The 18,024-nt window shown below is 39.2% G+C and overlaps 1 protein-coding gene and 1 pseudogene across 1 annotated transcript in view; both read left to right on the top strand.

The window, feature by feature from the left end:
• The window catches only part of LOC145910304 (uncharacterized), a 133,752-nt gene that overhangs the window by 30,245 nt on the left and 85,483 nt on the right, over positions 1-18,024 (top strand). The gene's annotated exons all lie outside the window — the stretch shown is intronic.
• Positions 16,094-18,008, top strand: LOC145912138 (uncharacterized; annotated as a pseudogene).

The raw sequence follows: 18,024 nt of genomic DNA, 5'->3' as shown, positions 1-18,024 counted from the left end.
ATGTAAACGTTTACCTCATCCAGTTAGTAGTTGGCAAAGGGTAACCATACGAAACACAGGTGACGGTGAAGACGTCAGGAATCTTTGCAACTTTGGTATTTTGTGTTAGGGAGATATTTGCTGCAACTAAATATGTGAAATAACCATTATAAACTTCATTCAAACGCGCTGCATCGTGAGAGTTGTTCAGCTGTTTGTCCTGACCTGACACCATTCTGACCTACAGAATGCATTCCGATATAAACGTACCTTTTACTTGAAGTGTAATGTCGTTTTCATCGCCATTGCTGTTGCTCGTATGACAAACATAAAAACCAGATTTTATGACGTCATCAACTGTTAGATGAAGTCGAACTCGTTGGGAAAATTGACCCTCAGTTAAACTTGTGTAAATAGGATCGGTTGATAAATCACCAATTTGCTTTCCATTTCTGAATAAACGTTGTGTGATAATAAAACTACTGATTAAATTCCATGGAAAATATGCTTTGCCTTCTTCATACAAAATACCCCACCATTTGACATACCCTCTGTTTATAATTTCTGGGCATTAGACGAAAAACATATCAGTTTGTTACGCAAACGTCAAGTGCATATATAAAAACATTGTCGCATACATCACCTTTTCCACACAACCGTTGGTTTGGGAAATCCATATGAAACACAGTCCACTTGATATTGTTTCAAACTTTCGACAACCATGGATGACGTTGTGAGGGAAATATTTGGTTTAACTACGAGTAAATATTCCGCATTACCAACTGTAGCAACATTAGTTGTGTTACAGTCTTGTCTTACCGTTCACGGTTATTTCCTTGATTTTTCTGCCACCAGCCATTTTATTTTCCACACGACATTTGTAAATTCCGCTTTGCATTACATCAGTTATTGTGATGTGAAGTCTGTTTGTTTGATGGTTTGTTCCTTGTTGTAAAACTTGTTGGAATATTGGCGAACTTGATGCGTTTGTAACCAATGAGGATGACCTTTGACAATAATGTTTGTTATTTACAAATTAATTTTATTAGTTGTTGTTAATTATTTAAAAAATAATTTAATAAGAGGCATAGATCTGTAGATAGTATTAATCCAATGGTAACATTAAGACGACATCAAAAACGCTTCTTAAAGAGTTAATCTCACCTGTACCAATCAACAACAGGTTTAGGGTTTCCATGCGAAGTACAATTAACTATTTCCTTTTGTCCTTGTTCCAAATTCACAGAGTTTTTTGCAACAATTATATTTGCTGGCACTGAAACAATATTGCAATTTTAGTAATGTTGAAATCGTATTACTATTTTTGAAGATATGCTCAATTTTGTTTGGCAAAATAAAAGCAACTACAGTACAATTTATGAGGAAAATCAAACCTGGCCAGGTAATCGACTTTAATTTATCAGATGGCTAACATACAAACACACAAAAACTTTGCAAATTACTCGCTTGCTGGAGCATATATGAACCAAAAATTTGCTGACTCCAGCTTTATAATTGTTTGCATCTGACTTTATCTTATTATAATTTTAGTGGTAGGTTACAAAAAAGGTTAACAAATCTGGAAATGTAACAACACTTACCATAAACAGTTATAGTTGAGGAGGCGCTTCCACCATCGTTACTTGCTGTACATTTATATCCACCCGACCATATGACGTCATTCATAGTAATATACAACCTCGCTCGATATTTAAACCCTGAGTCTGTTACAGTGGTTTGATATACAGAAGACGTTGAAAGTTGGGAAACTTGTACACCACTGGCCCTGCAGTAAGCGATCAACGAAAGAGACCAATAATACATTTGAATTGTTTTAAGCATGCTTACGTCTTCCATGTAACAGTAGGTTTTGGAAATCCAAATGAAATACAATCGACAGAGGTTGTTTGTCCGAAGTCGACAGAAGTGCTCGAATGAGACGTTGATATATTTGCCGGAACTAAAATGTAGATCGACATAATTTTGCTTTTAAACGTTTTTGTTTGTTTGCAAAGTCACATCAAAATTCAAGCAAATTAAAATAAGCAATGGGAATTCAAAACCTTTAACTTGTAATATTTTCGTCTTCTCTCCTCCCCTATTCCAGTTTATTGCTTCACAAACGTAACTTCCTGATTCAACAACGTCATAAACTGTTACGTAGAGCGTTGATTGTCCAGCGTAGGAGTTTGGTTGAGTTGTTGTTTGGTAAATATTGCGAGAAGACGATGTTGATACTGAAACACTATTTCTGTAACAAACATAACTATTGGGTGTGTTTTCCTTTCGTGTGCGAGAAGATTAAGTTGGTGATGAAATATCGTTTATGATAATAAGTATATCTGAAAACTAGAGACGAAAAACTTGTTAAACCATTTATTGGACATGAGAGAGATTAAAAGTTGATCCGGATTACACAGGCGGAAGTGTATTATATTGCACGCACATATAATCGCTGCCGAAATATTCCTATCTTGGAAAACATACCTGACCCACTGAACAGATGGGTTGAGATAACCATTTGCTTCACATACCATTGTTTGTTGTGTTCCGTAATTTGCCACAACTACACTTTTATCCAGTGAAATATGAATAGACTCTATTAAAAAATGTTACAATTCGCATCTTGGGGTGATTGCAATTTTGATTGTACCTTGTAACTGTAACGTCACGGATCCAACAGTTTTACAACTGGATCTAGTTCCAACAAGTTCGATCTGTATATTTCCAATACGTAATGAGGTTACACTATTTATTGTGTAAATAAAACTGGTTCCAGTGTAACTATATTCTAGCGTTACTCGTTGGTTGTTGTTGTAAATTGCTGTAACTGTGAGAGGTTCTGTATGGAATCCTGATATTTTCCCACTTATAGTGACTGAGTCACCAATCTTTGCTGAATAACTTGATTGATCAAATGAGATTTCTCTTGCTCCTGCCAAAGTACGCCGGTTTTACTCAATACCACGTTAATGCCAATGAAATACATTTAAATTAGGTGGGCAATGATTTTTGGAAAATCTCAAAACGATTTGTCATTGTGTGGAAATAAAAGTTTTTGTGTAGGAAACTTACGAGACCCACCTTTGTTTTCACATATGTAGTAGTTTGCATAAGCACAACTTCCAGTAACCCATCCCCAATTTCCTCCTTCCCTCTGAAGTCCAACACACAAACCATTTCCAACCACTCCGTTCAACCATGCGGTGTATCCTATGTTTGTCCATTCGGCTGAGAAACATAATCATATATATTGGAGAACATAAACACACATCGTATTTCACCTGATGATGATGATGATGATCTTTGAGCAAACACTGTCCCATCAAGCCACTGAAAAGTTAATGCATTTGTTTCCCTTTTACTTCCCATGTAGGCGTCTGTTGAGAAAAATGATATTAACACATATTTCATCAATGTTTAATTGATTCTCGTACAAATACTTCCACCGTGTCCCCATTTCTCCTGTGCTTTAATAACAAGATAGTTTTGTGTTTCAGCATCCGGGACACCTGCTAGTGTTCCATTATTTTCACCACATTTTGTATTTGCGTTATTCCATGTTGGACCCGATGAATCGTAATCCGATAAAGTGTAGAAGCGGCCAACACAACTGGGATTTCCTTAATTTAAACATACTATTTATGAAAAGCTGTTTTCGTGAACACTATTTGCTCAATTGGGTTTATTATGTTTATTAAACACGTGTCACGATTGTTATTCTTCATGAATTATCAAATAATATTTACATCATCACGTGCAATAACTTAATTCTTATTAACATCAAATTATTATTAATATGAAAGAATTCAAACTTTCGTACTGCTATCACGGGGCGCGATTCGCTTTTATATACGTATATTATCGCACATTCAATTGGTTGAAAAAGAATTTGCCACGCCATTAGCCTCAAACGCGACTTACCTTAAAATACACTATCGCGTTAACATTTGCTATACGGAATAAGGTTTGTACATTTGATTAAACCTTTCAAACTTGTAATTGCGACTTTCAGTTCCAATAGGAAAACACTATTTACATACCTGCCACCACGCTGCAGAAATTCGCGCATAAACATAACCAATATATCAGAAGAAAAGGCATGCTTGTAACACCTGTGACAATCATTGTTGTTTAACTGCAGCTACTCGTATCTCATTGCTGTATCCAATGATATTTGTAAGTGGGTGTGTAACTGGCTAGGTGTGATGCGTTCGGACATCAACGCGTGGTGTAGGTGCAGCAAAATGGTGACTTTACCAAATACAAACATCACCAAATGCGCTGCTGTGACATGTAATACAAACTAAAACAAACAGTAAATAAAAAGTGAAAAACGGTAGACGGACAAAGTTTTACTGTCGTTGGATTAAATGTAAATTCCTGGTGAATGTTTAAACTCGATCAACAACCAAAACGGTGAAGTTCATCACATGAAAAAAGTTTGAATATAAACAAAGCGAACAACATGTAAACTATGATATAATGTGTATAAGCTGCAGACAGATGGCTACTGTTGGCTCCACATTGCTTATCATATGATATAATGGTCTGCCATGCTGAAAGTATTAGGAAAACTTTCTGAAGATATTGTTGGAACATGGCAAATAATAAAAACAATTGATATGCAAATAACACCAAATTTACGTATGTCCCAAATCATATGATTGATATCCTTTATATCTTATCGGTACTTACGTGATTTAAATTCTCGCGTTTGTTGTTTCATCAGCGCAGCAGATTTTCGATCCAAAAAACGATTTGATTTGATGCCATTAAACGAGGAACGAGATCAGCATCAAAATGCTCACTAAAATACATTCTACTAATGTGTTTGAAATATCGCGGACATAAACGAAATCTGGAGTGTTCACATGAACATGCAGCTGTTTTGCAGCTTAGTTTTTCGGATGGTCAAAAACTGAGTAGGAACTGGTTACGTAGTTATGGTGATGAGATACTTGTTAATATTTATGTAAGCCACACAGTCCTGTCAGCATATGTTGTCCGCTGGTATATGCAAACAACCAGATCATGTTGTTAACTTGCGCAAAGAGGAAAGCATATGTACGTTCATTTTTTGCCTGGAGGAAGCGTTTAATTCACTGTATATTGTGAACAACAGCAGGAACCAGGAAGGAACGCTTTTGGCACGTGGGTGACTGATTCAACAGATAATGACGTCACTCCTCCCACGATTCTTATTTGTTGCCTATAGCGTGTTGCAACGTTTATACTTCTACTGGAGCAAACCCTCAATTATACTTATTATGGTTCATTACATTTAAATGAGCTTTTCTGCTTTGGCTGTTGTGTTTTCAAACGCGTGGCAATTGAGACGTAATAAGGATTTCGATAGGAATTTGGTGTCACTGTTTGTTAATTTTTCCGTGGCTCGCAGTTCGCCTAATCAGTTTTTTCAACCTGGGATCCGCAAAACAATATCACTCTTACGACTTCTCTACACACGCGCTTTAAAAACTCTGAGAAATTCATCTTAACAAGTTGGTGAGTGCCCCTCTAACAAACTTCTTTAAGTTTACTTTCGCTTTCCACTAGTGTTTCGCCTACATCCGGTTGTGACCACTGATCTTTATGTGGGTCCAGGACATGATGGTGGTGAACCACTCGCCTAAAGTGCTTTGTACGAAACTGATTGAATATGTTTTGATGTGGATTGCTTTGGTCAGTACAACAGGGTGGCCAACTACCGTCCTATGTCAGAACAGCCTGTTAAAACCCAATATTTCCCATTGCAACTGGCTACGAAATCACCTTTACATGTGTGTCTCATGGTGTTATTTTTAATAGAGAATTAAATGTGCGGCACAAGTCTTCAACTATGTTTATATATACCATAAGCAATACTACAAGGTATTGAGCATCCAGCGCGTTTCGCTACAATTTTTGAATTGTTCAAATGTCACATTAAGACACACCTAACCAACTTAGTAAAACATGCTGATATTAAAACCAATCAAACTTTCAGAAATGTTCCATGTTTTCATGCAGTGTTTGTAGCGCAAAAGAATTTGCCCACTTGTTTGCGATTCATTTCCAAGTTTCACGCTTTCGTTAAATCACGTATTCTTTTACGCCACGTTCTTTTTCACCTTTTGTTATTTCACCTTCCACCTGTTCATTTAAATGTTTTGTATTGATTTATATTTTTGTATTTATTATTTAAGTGTCTCGAACGCACCAGTCACCGCACGTTGATTTGATATCGTAGCGCTAGCTCCCTTCCTCTCACGTGACACTGTTAGGGCCAATGACTGGCGAGAGAAAAGAGAAAACCGGACGAACACGAGACGTTAAGAAAAATCGGAGGGCAGACTGTTTTGGGCAGATTGCCATTCGTCGGTGCAATTTTTATGGTTTTATGAACAAGATTTTATCTAAACGGTTGTGCTGGAACAGGCTTGTGGTTGGCCGTGAATGCAGCGTCCTGAGAACCAAGGAAAGCGTTTATTTTAAGAGGCGTAACACGAAATTGGCGAGCACGCCAGGACGCTGCAAACCACAGAAGAAGAGTTCCTGTCACACGAGAAAGGACCAAGGTTCGTCATATTTTTTCTTGATCCGGAAGATGGCTTTTAACATCGGCATGACTCCCCCGCATTTTAGAAACGGAGACAATTTTAACTCATTTTTACAAGTTTTTAATTCTTTTTGCGCCAGCATAAAGGCTACCGAAGTGGTTAAGAAGCACCTTTTCTTAACAAATGTTGACAAAGACTTTATATGGGATATTCAAAACGGGGCCGATAATCTGTACGAAATGCAATTTGAAGAGATAGTTACTAAAGCCAAAGCAGTCGGAATAAACGCCACTGGCCAATGCGCGCTAAGAAGCCAGTTGGTCAACCGAATCCAAGGGCCACAAGAAGACGGTAGAACTTTCGTGTATACCATAGAAGCTTTAGCCGCCCGTGCGTACCCGAGGGCAGCCGACGCCGCCATTAAAAATGAGGTGATGCTTCTCGCTTTATTGCGGGGTCTCAAGGACCGCCAACTAGTGGACTCAGTTAGACAAAAGTGTCCACAGCGGGATTTCAGTGTTTGTGCTAAAATGGTCGTCGAGTCCGATGTGTCACACGGCTCTCTTCCCGTTACATCGATAAGTTCAACCCGAAATCCTGAGTTGGTCGAACTCAAAAACACTTTGGTCGAGCTTAATTCGAAAGTGCAGCGATCTATTGATAGCTTTCGTAACGAGCTCGATGCCATGCGCCGTGATTTCGACGTTCTCCAGCGACCCGGACCACCAAGGTTGCGCCCAAGTAAGTCTACAAGCGCTTGCTACAACTGTGGGGTACGTGGCCATGTGGCAAGAAATTGTTGTCGACCACGCGGCGGCGATAGGACGATTAAATCTACACCTTTTAGACCATCAAGTCAACAATCCCCATCGCAGGTGGTGAACACCGCCCAGCAAAGGCCGACACCAAGTAAGTCGCGGGTTACCGTGCAAGGAATAGCCAAGACATACAAACAAAATCGCTACCTGAACATATTTTTGGGAGATCGGATCGTGTGCGCTTTAGTAGACACCGGCGCGACAATAAGCGTATTAAACCGTCGCGTATATAAGTCACTTAAAGCTACACCTAATGGGGTGTTACAACCCTTACGTTGGAAACAGAGTATGTCAACGCTTCCGGAGAAGTTATTTTGATGGACGGCGCTGTCGATGTTGACGTAAGGATTTGCGGGTTACGCTTATCGCAAAGAATGTGCGTGACACGCTACATTCAAGAAGAATGCATTTTAGGCCTGGACTTCATTCAGAGCAACGGTTGCCAACTCTGTTACAAAAAAATGTTGTTCTACGTTGGATCGGGTTCCGCGGCTCTACTTTCTTCCCCCTTCCACCGTAAACGCACAGATGTACGTCTAAAAGAAGATGTGACGATCCCACCGTTTTCAGAGGTATGCGTTGTTGGTTCATTCATAAGGAATCCCCCAGAAAATGTCCCTAGTACGATGCAAGTTCTTGTTGAGAAAAACCTTGACTTCACACTCCGAAATAGTTTACTCGGCGGATCTTATGTAACTATAACTTCGCAAGCAACTGTTCCGGTATTTTTATCAAATTTGTCCGACGACCCGGTGAGGTTGCTTGCAGATTCGCATGTTGCTCGCCTGACTCCGATACTGACCTCCGGCAACGTCACATGTTCGTCTGACGACAACTGTGTTGCAGTGGAATCCTTTCCATCGCCAGGTTGTGATTGCGAAGACAGAGGATGCATCAACAGTGAATATATTGCTTCGATCACGACAACAGCGCAACGAACCCCAAAGGCCGGCCGCTCAGGAGCGGGTACGATTATAGATTCCGTTTCAATTAATGAGGGACTGACGTCCGCTCAGAAAAAACGTGTCGAAGAATTAATTTCTAGGAAACAAGCCGCGTTTTGCACAGAGGCAGGGGAGTAGTGTTTATCACAAATCTTGCTCAACGGGTAATTAGAGGATGAAAGAGGATCAGGATGAAAGAGGATCAGGATGAAAGAGGATCAGGATGAAAGAGGATCAGGCTGAAAGAGGATGAGGCCAAGTTGAGCCAAGTGCGAGATCAGAGCGTTGAGTCGAGTAATCTGCTATTGTACGACTCTGTGAGCGGGAGGGGCATTGTTAATTGTTCTCTCAATCACGTCGAGGTCAACACAAGTTCACACTTCGATCAATTAGAGTGTTACGCTTGGTTTAATTTCCCACTGCGAAATCTATTGTTGTGAAAACTATCCCACGCTGGTTTCCCGAACGGTTCCAGCTGTGAAAATCTTTGTTTGTTTTTTTCATGACACAGGAAATGGTAGAAGAGATTTTTGGGATTGTCGCGAAGTTGCACAATATGCTGACTAGAAATTTGAACAAAGAAACGAAAGCTCAGCATGGAGTAGCTGTAGGTATTATAAACAGCCTCGTTCATAGACACCTATTCTATTTGTGAGTGTAAGTTAGAGTGAGCTTCAAGATTTACAGAATGGAACACGTTCGACATACGTTTGTTTGTCAGAATTGTCAAGCTAAGTTTTGGCACGAAACAGCCTTAAATCAACACGTACTCATCTGTGAATTTGAAAATGTTTGCAAGCACTGCAAAAAGAGGTATAAAATATTTTTATTAGCGTCGACGTTCATGATAATAGGATTGCTTTTGTCGTTTTATAGTTTCAGCACTAGAAATAACCTGAAACGTCACCTCAAGAAAAGTTGTCCGAAGTTGCGCGATCTCCAAAAGGCAAAACCAATATTAGTGGATGCGTCAACCCAGGATGAGGAATCAATATTCACTATGAAAAGAGCACATGTAAATACTCGAAATATTCCCAGGTTTGTGTAAAATAAGTTTATCTGTGATTTGGGTTAACCTATTCGTTTTGTTCAGTGACGAAACCGAAGTCAACAAAGAACAATCACCGAGTAACGACGCTGCATCGATTAAGACCAAGAAAAAAAGGTTTGAATAGGTTTATGTAATTATCAATACGTTATTTCTTCAATTATCGTGTGTTTTTTTTACAGAACCAATGGAATGAGTGTTGATCCTGTATCGTTTTCGAATAACAACGGTGGTATTCCAAATATAGGTGTGGATGTTGACAACTTGATCCAAAATACAATCGATTGGACAAACGCGGATATCACGCAGACATCTTCGTATGATATGCGGTTAGTAATTTTTGATTTAAAGTGTGATGGTATTTGTATCAACAACTCCGTTGGCAGGAACACACCTCTAGACCACGGCGTAATGTTTGATCATGAATCTATTAATGAACAAAACTACGAAGACGTCGCCGGCGTATCCGGGTAGGTTATCACACACACGGATAAAACGAAAGCACCTATTTACGTGCTGATATATCGTTTTAGAATTGTTGATAACCAGGAAAGCAAAAACGACGGAGATTTGTTGGATACACCTCAATTTTTGCAAGTTATGTCGCCGGGTGAAATTGCACAGCGATCATCGGTAGCAAGGTAATAACGATTTACAAACGTAAAATATAAAATAATATTATATGTTATTTTTCATGTCTACAATACAGCTATGACCCGTTTCAAGTTGATTGGCGCCCAACAATACACGAATACCCCACCGAAACGCTGAATAATGGAAAGATTGTGGTTTCAACTAAAAAATCAACCTTGGAAGATAGGTTAACATCAGCCTGATGTTTTGAAAATAAGTTTATTTATTTGGTTTGTTGTGTTCAACAGCTCTGATAAGATGATACGAGAAGGGGAAACGGAGGGATGTGTCCTTTCTCTATCACAGATCGACGAAATATTGCACATGTGGAATAACAAGGAAGAAGAGAAAGAAGAAAGAAAAATTACTGAGGCAGGTGCAAAGTGAGTACACGTAAAGTTTTCGGTTTCTGTGTTGTGTGCTTATGTGGTTTGTCGTTGCAGCGTAAGAGAGGGTGACCCAGTGGTGCAATTGGAGGAACCCAAAGAAGACCACGAGGCAGAACAATACGAAAAAAAAATAAGGTTGACGTAATTCTCATCTGAATTTGTTTGGTTTTTTGATTTGTTCTTGTTGGTCCAGGCAACGCGAGTTAGGGGAAGGTTATTACAAACAAAAGAAAACTTGTGGACACGTCGTATCAGTGCGAAAAGGATGCCAAAAGATCGGTCAATTGCTCGCGGTTCAAGCACCTCGAAAAAGTTAACGATGATGTGTATGAGGTCAGAATGAGAAAGAGAAAAATTCACCAAAACCTGCCCATTCACGTTGTTTTTTTTGTGTATCAATATGCCAAGTTGCGAATGCTTGAATTCTATTACGACTTCATCGATCATTTTGTAGACCGGTCAAATTTCCAATTGACAGTTTCCGACACAGATTCATTTTATGTCGCTTTGTCGGCAAACAGTTTTGACGAGGTGGTTCGCCCCAGTTTAAAACGCGAATTTTACCAAACTATGCATAAATGGTTTCCCTCCCCTGCTTGCGACCGCCATCGCGCCGAATTCGTCGAAACACGTGTTGCCAACCGAGAGTTTTCTCAGCTGCCGTGTTGTAAAAACCGCGAACGTTCTGATCTTTGCACTCCCGGACTTTTTAAGATCGAATGGCGCGGAACTGGAATTGTGGCCCTAACCGCGAAAACATATTTTTGTAAAGGCGAGGACGGCGCTGACAAGCAAACATCAAAGGGTATAAATAAATCGCAAAATCCTCTCACGTTTCAACAATATCTCGACGTGCTTAAAACAGGTGTGAGCGTTTCGGGTACAAACACAGGTTTTCGGGTTATGAATCAAAGTGTCTTAAAGTAATGGCCGACGGAGTCTCCACCGAACCGTTGGATTTGTAAATTGTCGAAAATATAAAAAAAAATTTTTTTCTTCCTTTTTCTGTTGTAATAATAGTTTTTTGCCCTTTTATTAATGGTTCTTGTGGTGTGTTTGTTTTGTGCGCGTTATTTCCAATAAAATAGAATGAGATTTGTCGCCAAACAGTCGATCAAGCGCTAAGGTTAGTCGGGTTCAGCTCATCGAAGGTCAGATCGGGTCATTAAACAACCAGAAGCCGTCCTGTCGAGGTTTACAAAAGTCTTTGTGATCGCTCGTGACCGATTGCAAAAACAGTTCATGTTGCTTGACCCAGAGAATCATTGTTGTAGAGCGAATTGCACCGTCTTGTGCAAGACGCTCCCTCGCTCGTTCCCGCTCAAGAGCGCTTTGACGTCATTTCCGCTCGTTTACTGCATAAATACGGTGGCGGTGTCGGCGGGTAAGTCGTTATCTCGGTCGGACAAAAGCCAACGAAAATGTCGCTCAGCAAACAAGCCAACTCAGATGTGGTCGACGCCAGCAGCATGGGCAACGGGGGCGGGGGCAGCAGCAGCAGCAAGGTAAAGAGTGCGACGGAAATCCTCACCGAAATTTGTCAAAGAAAAACACCCTCAGGTAAAAACAAACTTGTTGACATGTCTTTGTGTGTGTGTGTGAGAGAGTTTGTTGGTTTGATTTATTGTTTTTTTATTTGACGACAGGTACCAGACTTCGCTGCGCTACACTCTACGTGAAATTTCGCGGGGAATGCTTTGATCACGATGAATTGCGGGAGCTGGCGAAAACTCTGTTCACCGAGACACCTTACGTGCTAATAATTCCCAAGGGCACGGGGGACGGGTTTTGTCGCGTGCAAGTCGTCTACTGGTCGACCTCGGTCGCTCTGGACGATTGTTTGATCAACCTGCGAGTCCAAAATATGTCCCTCGACCTTTCGTCCAAGGGCATTTGCATAAGCTTCAAGTCCAAATCGTTGTATTCGCCGGCTGGCTATTTGAAACCGCTTATGGAGAGCGCGGACGCGTTCGAATTCTACCCCTGTCAAACCGGGCAGCCGGTCGACCGGGAAGTTCGCGAGGAGGCCATGCGAGTGGAGCACATTTTTCTGTCCACAAACAAGTTTTCACCGCTCGGAGCGTCTTCTCTGTGCGGTGGCGGCGACGACGACGTATTCGTCGAATCGCGTTAAATCCCCCCCCCCCCTTTTTCCCTCCTTCGGAGGGAAAAGCGCTCACCTCCGGTGAGCGCGCCGGAGAAGAGGAAAAGAGCGACTTGTATATAGAACTGTTGCGATGTTGCCGCCGATGCTGCTGTGCTTGTTAATTTCTGTCAGCCAAACAAATTACACGCGTGTGTGTGCTGTACATAAAACGATTTATTTGTCGATAAAATAATAATAAACGAGTTATACGTTGGAAATGGCGGCGTGAACCTTTTGTCGTTTGCACTCAGGTCGGACGAAAAGGTATCGAGTATCTGCGACATGGAAAAGCCGCGCGCGCGAAACAGTAAATAGTAGATGCAATGTTGGCCGCACGCCGTCGACAAGGGGTGTTGAATAATCTCCGAGTTCCATTTCCACCGCGAGGCGTTTCGACTTAGAAAGAGCGCGAGCTCGCGGTGAAACGGAGGACGACCGAAAGTGTCGAAAAACTCCCCGCGTCCTTCCGAGTCGAAAAACAAAGCCAGCCAATGCGTGCCCTCCCGGTTACTTTTGTCGGTATTCACGATGTAGGCTTTGGGATAGGGGTGATTTAGGTGTGTCAGCTCATCGCGGGCATAAACCCCATAAAATAAAGTGCGTTCGACACGATCGCGCAACAAAACGGAGGCGATTTGAATTTCGTCCATTTCGCGCGCTAAGCCGAGTACACTGTTAAAAATTTTCGTAATATTTACTTGAAACGTAACAGTTTTGTATTTACGGCATGGGAACGTAAACTAGATTTACGGAAAATTTCCGTATAATTATGTTGGTTTACGGAAAACATGCCGTAAATATGCCGTAAGTTGCTTTTCACAACTGATAGAACAATGTAACTATATATGTATGGGATGTATATGGCTTGTTAAAAGGTGATATTTCGTGCCAAATGGCATGTTACGTAAATTATCCCATTCAGCTTGTGACAAACTACGTAATATTATGCATTGTTTGTTAAGTTTCTTAACCGTCTGATATAATAAAGTTCTGCTGCCTTCTTCGCTATAACGAGTTAGTCTATAACGGCTACTACGCATGCGCAAGTTGCCTCGTGGCGAAGCCGAGAGTTGCATCATTCGCGTGCAGCATGTTTTTAGTTGCTATAGATTATGTATTGTAGCGATAGAGCAAGTAGCATTAATTGAATAATTACAAATTAATAATGTTTGTTTGGGTTAAGATTTCGTTCTGCTATTTAGTGTAGGGTAAGAATGGTCTCCTTGGCCTGTGATTTGCAATTTTGCAAAAAAATGTTTAACACGTGGGAGGAGAAAATGAAAGATTACAAAAACCACATCCGTCAAGGATTTGAAATGAAATGCCCCGTGGAAAGTTGCAACAAAACTTATTCAGTTGTGTCCTCGTTTTCGTCTCATTTTTCTCGTTGCCACGACGGACTGCAGAAAAAGGCACACGAAACAGATCAGGAAACTTTAACTGAGGAGGTTAATTGTACTCCGTTAGAAACTGAAGAGCAAAGAAGTGTTACATCGCAGATTAACAAAGACTGGGAAAAAGATGTTTTGCTGTTTCATTTTATGCTTCAATATAAATATTTGGTACCAATTCAAACTGTTGATAAAATAATTGTGTATTGGAAACAGTTGCTATCAAAGTACACTTCTCAGATATATTTTCAGCTTGAGTCCATTTTGAAAGATGAAAATGTTTGTACTGATATATCTAGCAAAATACTAGATGATCTCAAAAAGCAGGATTTGCTGAACAGTTTTTTGGATTCTGCCAATTTTGGCTCATCTTATCTAAGAGAACAACAGTTTTTGCAGAAGTTTAATTATGTTCCTCCAATTGAACTAAATTTGGGGCACTCAGCAAATTTCAATTTTCAATATATATCAGTTCTGGACACTTTGAAAACATTTTTTAAGGATGAAAAAGTTAAGCAACAATTTTTGAACCCCTTGGTACACTTTGAAGGTTTTCATGACTTTTCAGATGGAAAAATATTTCAGTCAAATCCACTTTTTCAAAATGACAGATATTCACTAAAAATCATTTTATACCAAGATGCATTTGAAATTGTCAATCCTTTGGGTTCCGCCAAACGAAAGCACAAGATTTTGGCTGTGTATTATACCCTGCAGAATTTGTATCCATGTAACCGATCAAAAATAGATTGTTTTCAATTGGTTTTATTGTGCAAAGAGGCCAATGTTAATGAGGAAAACAAAAGCATGTTATTTAAACCATTGCTTGATGACTTAAAAACTTTGGAGACCACTGGTATTGATGTTGGTGTTGGGTTTAATGTGCGTGGCAGCCTGTTATGTGTATGTGGTGACAATCTAGGAAGTCACTGGCTTGGTGGTTTTACAACAAACTTTAGTTCCTCCACCTATTTTTGTAGATATTGTACCATAACTCGTACAGAGTTTTCCACAGACCATGCATGTACAAAAACACTTTACACTAAATCAATATATGACAATTTGCACATGGAAAATAGTAACGGATTGAAGGGAAGCATTTTGAATGACATGCAGTATTTTCATGTTGCTTCCCCTGGTTTGCCCCCATGTACAGCTCATGATGTTTTTGAAGGTGTTGTACAGTATGACCTAATGCTTTACATTGCATATTTTGTAAATCATAAATGGTTTACTTTGGATTTTTTAAGCAGAATACAGTCGTTTAAATTCAACGCCCTGGATGCCCTTTCAAAACCAGTAAAATTATCTTCTGTCGGCAAACGTTTGATAGGAAATGCATCACAAAACTGGTGTATGCTAAGAATGTTTCCCCTACTGATTTTTGATAAAATTGTTGACACAGAGAATGCAATTTGGAAACTTGTTATGTGCTTGCGTTCTATTGTTCAGATAATTGTGTCTTGTCATTTAGATGTAAATGCCGTATGCCATTTAGATTCTTTAATATCTGAATATTTGGAATACAGAACACATTTTTTTCCCAAAGTGCCTTTACGCCCCAAGCATCATTACTTACAACATTACCCTTGGACTATTTTGCAATTTGGCCCAATTTGTTATACATCCACATTGCGATTCGAAAGTAAACACTCTTATTTTAAAAATGTAATCCGTCATTCCAAAAATTTCATCAACGTATGTTATTCTTTGGCACACAGTCACCAATTGTTGCAGTCATGCCTGCTTGAGACTGGCTATTTTGACTCAAATGTTGAGATAATTAATAGAAATGTTACGTTTTCCTCTGAAATTGTAAATAATATAAAGTTGGGTGGATATAATATTTTACATTGCACATTGGGTAAATCAGTGAAAGTTGAAAATATTTTGTTTGAAATTGGCATGTATGTGATTATGTCAAAACATGATTTAAATTTGTATGTTGGCTGCATACTTGCTATGTTTATTTTTGAAAGTAAAGTGATGTATGTTGTTCGAAAATATTGTTCTAACTTTTATCCCCAGTATGGTGTACATCATTTAATCGCAAAACCTTGTTGTGTGGAATGTGTCGCATTTGAAAACCTTGCTTGCAAGTTTCCTTTTTACGTTTACCACATTGATGGGCAAAAGCTCTTTGTGTTAAAGCAAACTGTTCTTTAATTTTTGGAAGAGTTAAGTGCAAATTAAAAAAAAAACGATGAATGCAACTTTACTGAAGATACTTCCTGAACTTGGCAAAGATGCCACTTTGCTTGAAAAATGTTCTACGTTTTTGGAAAATCTTGGTGTGCTAAAATTGCAGGATTTTGAACATGTTGAACTGGCAGACTTGCTTGGCCAATTTAATATTGTTCAGGCAAGAAAATTAATTAAAGCTGGAAATAATCTGGGTGAGTTTGATTGTTGTTGGCTGTATATATACATACATGAAAATTAATTTACTAAAACTTTTTTCAGAAACATGTTCAGAAACTTCTACCGAACCATGCTCATCAGAAGGAAGCTGTGATGATTGGCAGTGGGTGTATGACTTTAAAGTGCCTTGGAAAAAATGCTCACCTCTTCTTATGAGTATTTTGGAAAACAAAGAAATTACCAACCATAACCAAACTAGAGAACTTATACATGCTTGCATCGATGATGTTATGAAAGTAAGCAAAATTAATTGGGCAGTAATAATGTTCATTAACATGGTAAAGTAGTTTGAACAACCATGTTTAAAACACCTAATGTTTTAGATTACACAAAGGCCAGGAAGGAAAAATTTAGAGAGAATTGCATTTCAAATTGTGAAAAAATACCCCTCTTCATTTAAAGATGTCATTGGAGATGTTTGCATTGGCAATGGCCATAACACATTAACCAACCAACTGTATTACCGATGGGAAAATCAGCTTCGCAAGCAAAATATAATTGGAAAATCAATTCAAGGTACACTGAAACGACCATATGGTACAAAAAATTGGGAACCAGTCGTGAACGATTGTGATAGCAACTTAACAAAAACATGGCTTATGAAAGAATTTTCAAAGGCACATCCTGACAAGGATGAGGCTTTAAAAGTTATGCGATTGACATTCTCTCAACAACGGGAGATCATTAACACAGGAACAAGTATCACAAATGTTTTAAAAGAATGGCCATTTCTCCATGAACCACTAGTCATATTTGACCACTATGATACCTTGATGGGAAGACCAAACACACAAGCAACTTTACCAATGAAGCTTTTCAAAGGATCAATGCAGATATACAGGTATAAATAGTATTTTTTTTTCATTTTGAAGGTTAACATGCTTTTTAACCCTTGCTGTTTAGATGTTTGAAAAAAGTTAAATCTCCATCAATTTGTGAATTAATTGGGTCCATAAAACTGCAATGTTCTCAACTGGGCAGCAAAGAAGCCCAGTCCATGGAGGTGCTGTCTTTGTTGGCAGCCTACTTTAAGGAAAAAAAGGAATCTGTCATAATGTGCTACAAGGTGTGCTTGCAAAGAAAATTGGAAACTTTTTCTTAACTAAAGTTAACTTCTGTGTGCAGGATGATTTCATGTTAGAAAATATTTTGGAAGAAATACCACCTACACCTTTTTTGATTGTGTTTGGTAAGTTTTACTTTGGAAAATGTCAGAAAGTAGTTTCATTTTGCTTTGTGGTTTGTTTTGTTCTGTTTACAATTTTGTTCTCTCTTTAGGTGACTCTCCAGCAATGTGTGAAAAAGTGATGGTGGCTGTGGATAAGGTTGTTATCCACTCCACAAACAACTTCTTGTTGGCAGTTGCCAGTTTCTTCTGCCATTTCTACATTTACAACATCAGCTATCCAAAAGCAGCTGAAAGCACTTTGGAATTTATCCAGAGGTGGGTACCATAATAAATACTGGCTACTACATTATCATGCTTGTACTTGAGCGGTTTTATTTACCTTTGTTCAGTGTTTATTTGCAAATAAACACACACAACATGTTTATTTCTGCATTGTGTTCAATCTTTGAGTCCTTTTTGCAGATTCATTGAAGGAATAAATGACCCTGGTTCAAAAGGTTCGAAGAAAATGAGATATGCTGGGGTAAATCCCAAAATACTGAAATTAGCAAAATTGATGAACGCCTGAGAATTAAACTGAGCAG

The sequence above is a fragment of the Ascidia mentula genome, chromosome 8 (assembly GCF_947561715.1).
Source record: "Ascidia mentula chromosome 8, kaAscMent1.1, whole genome shotgun sequence".
NCBI lineage: Eukaryota > Metazoa > Chordata > Ascidiacea > Phlebobranchia > Ascidiidae > Ascidia > Ascidia mentula.
The sequence above is the reverse complement of the archived record's forward strand: the minus strand, read 5'-3'. Positions and strand labels throughout refer to the sequence as shown.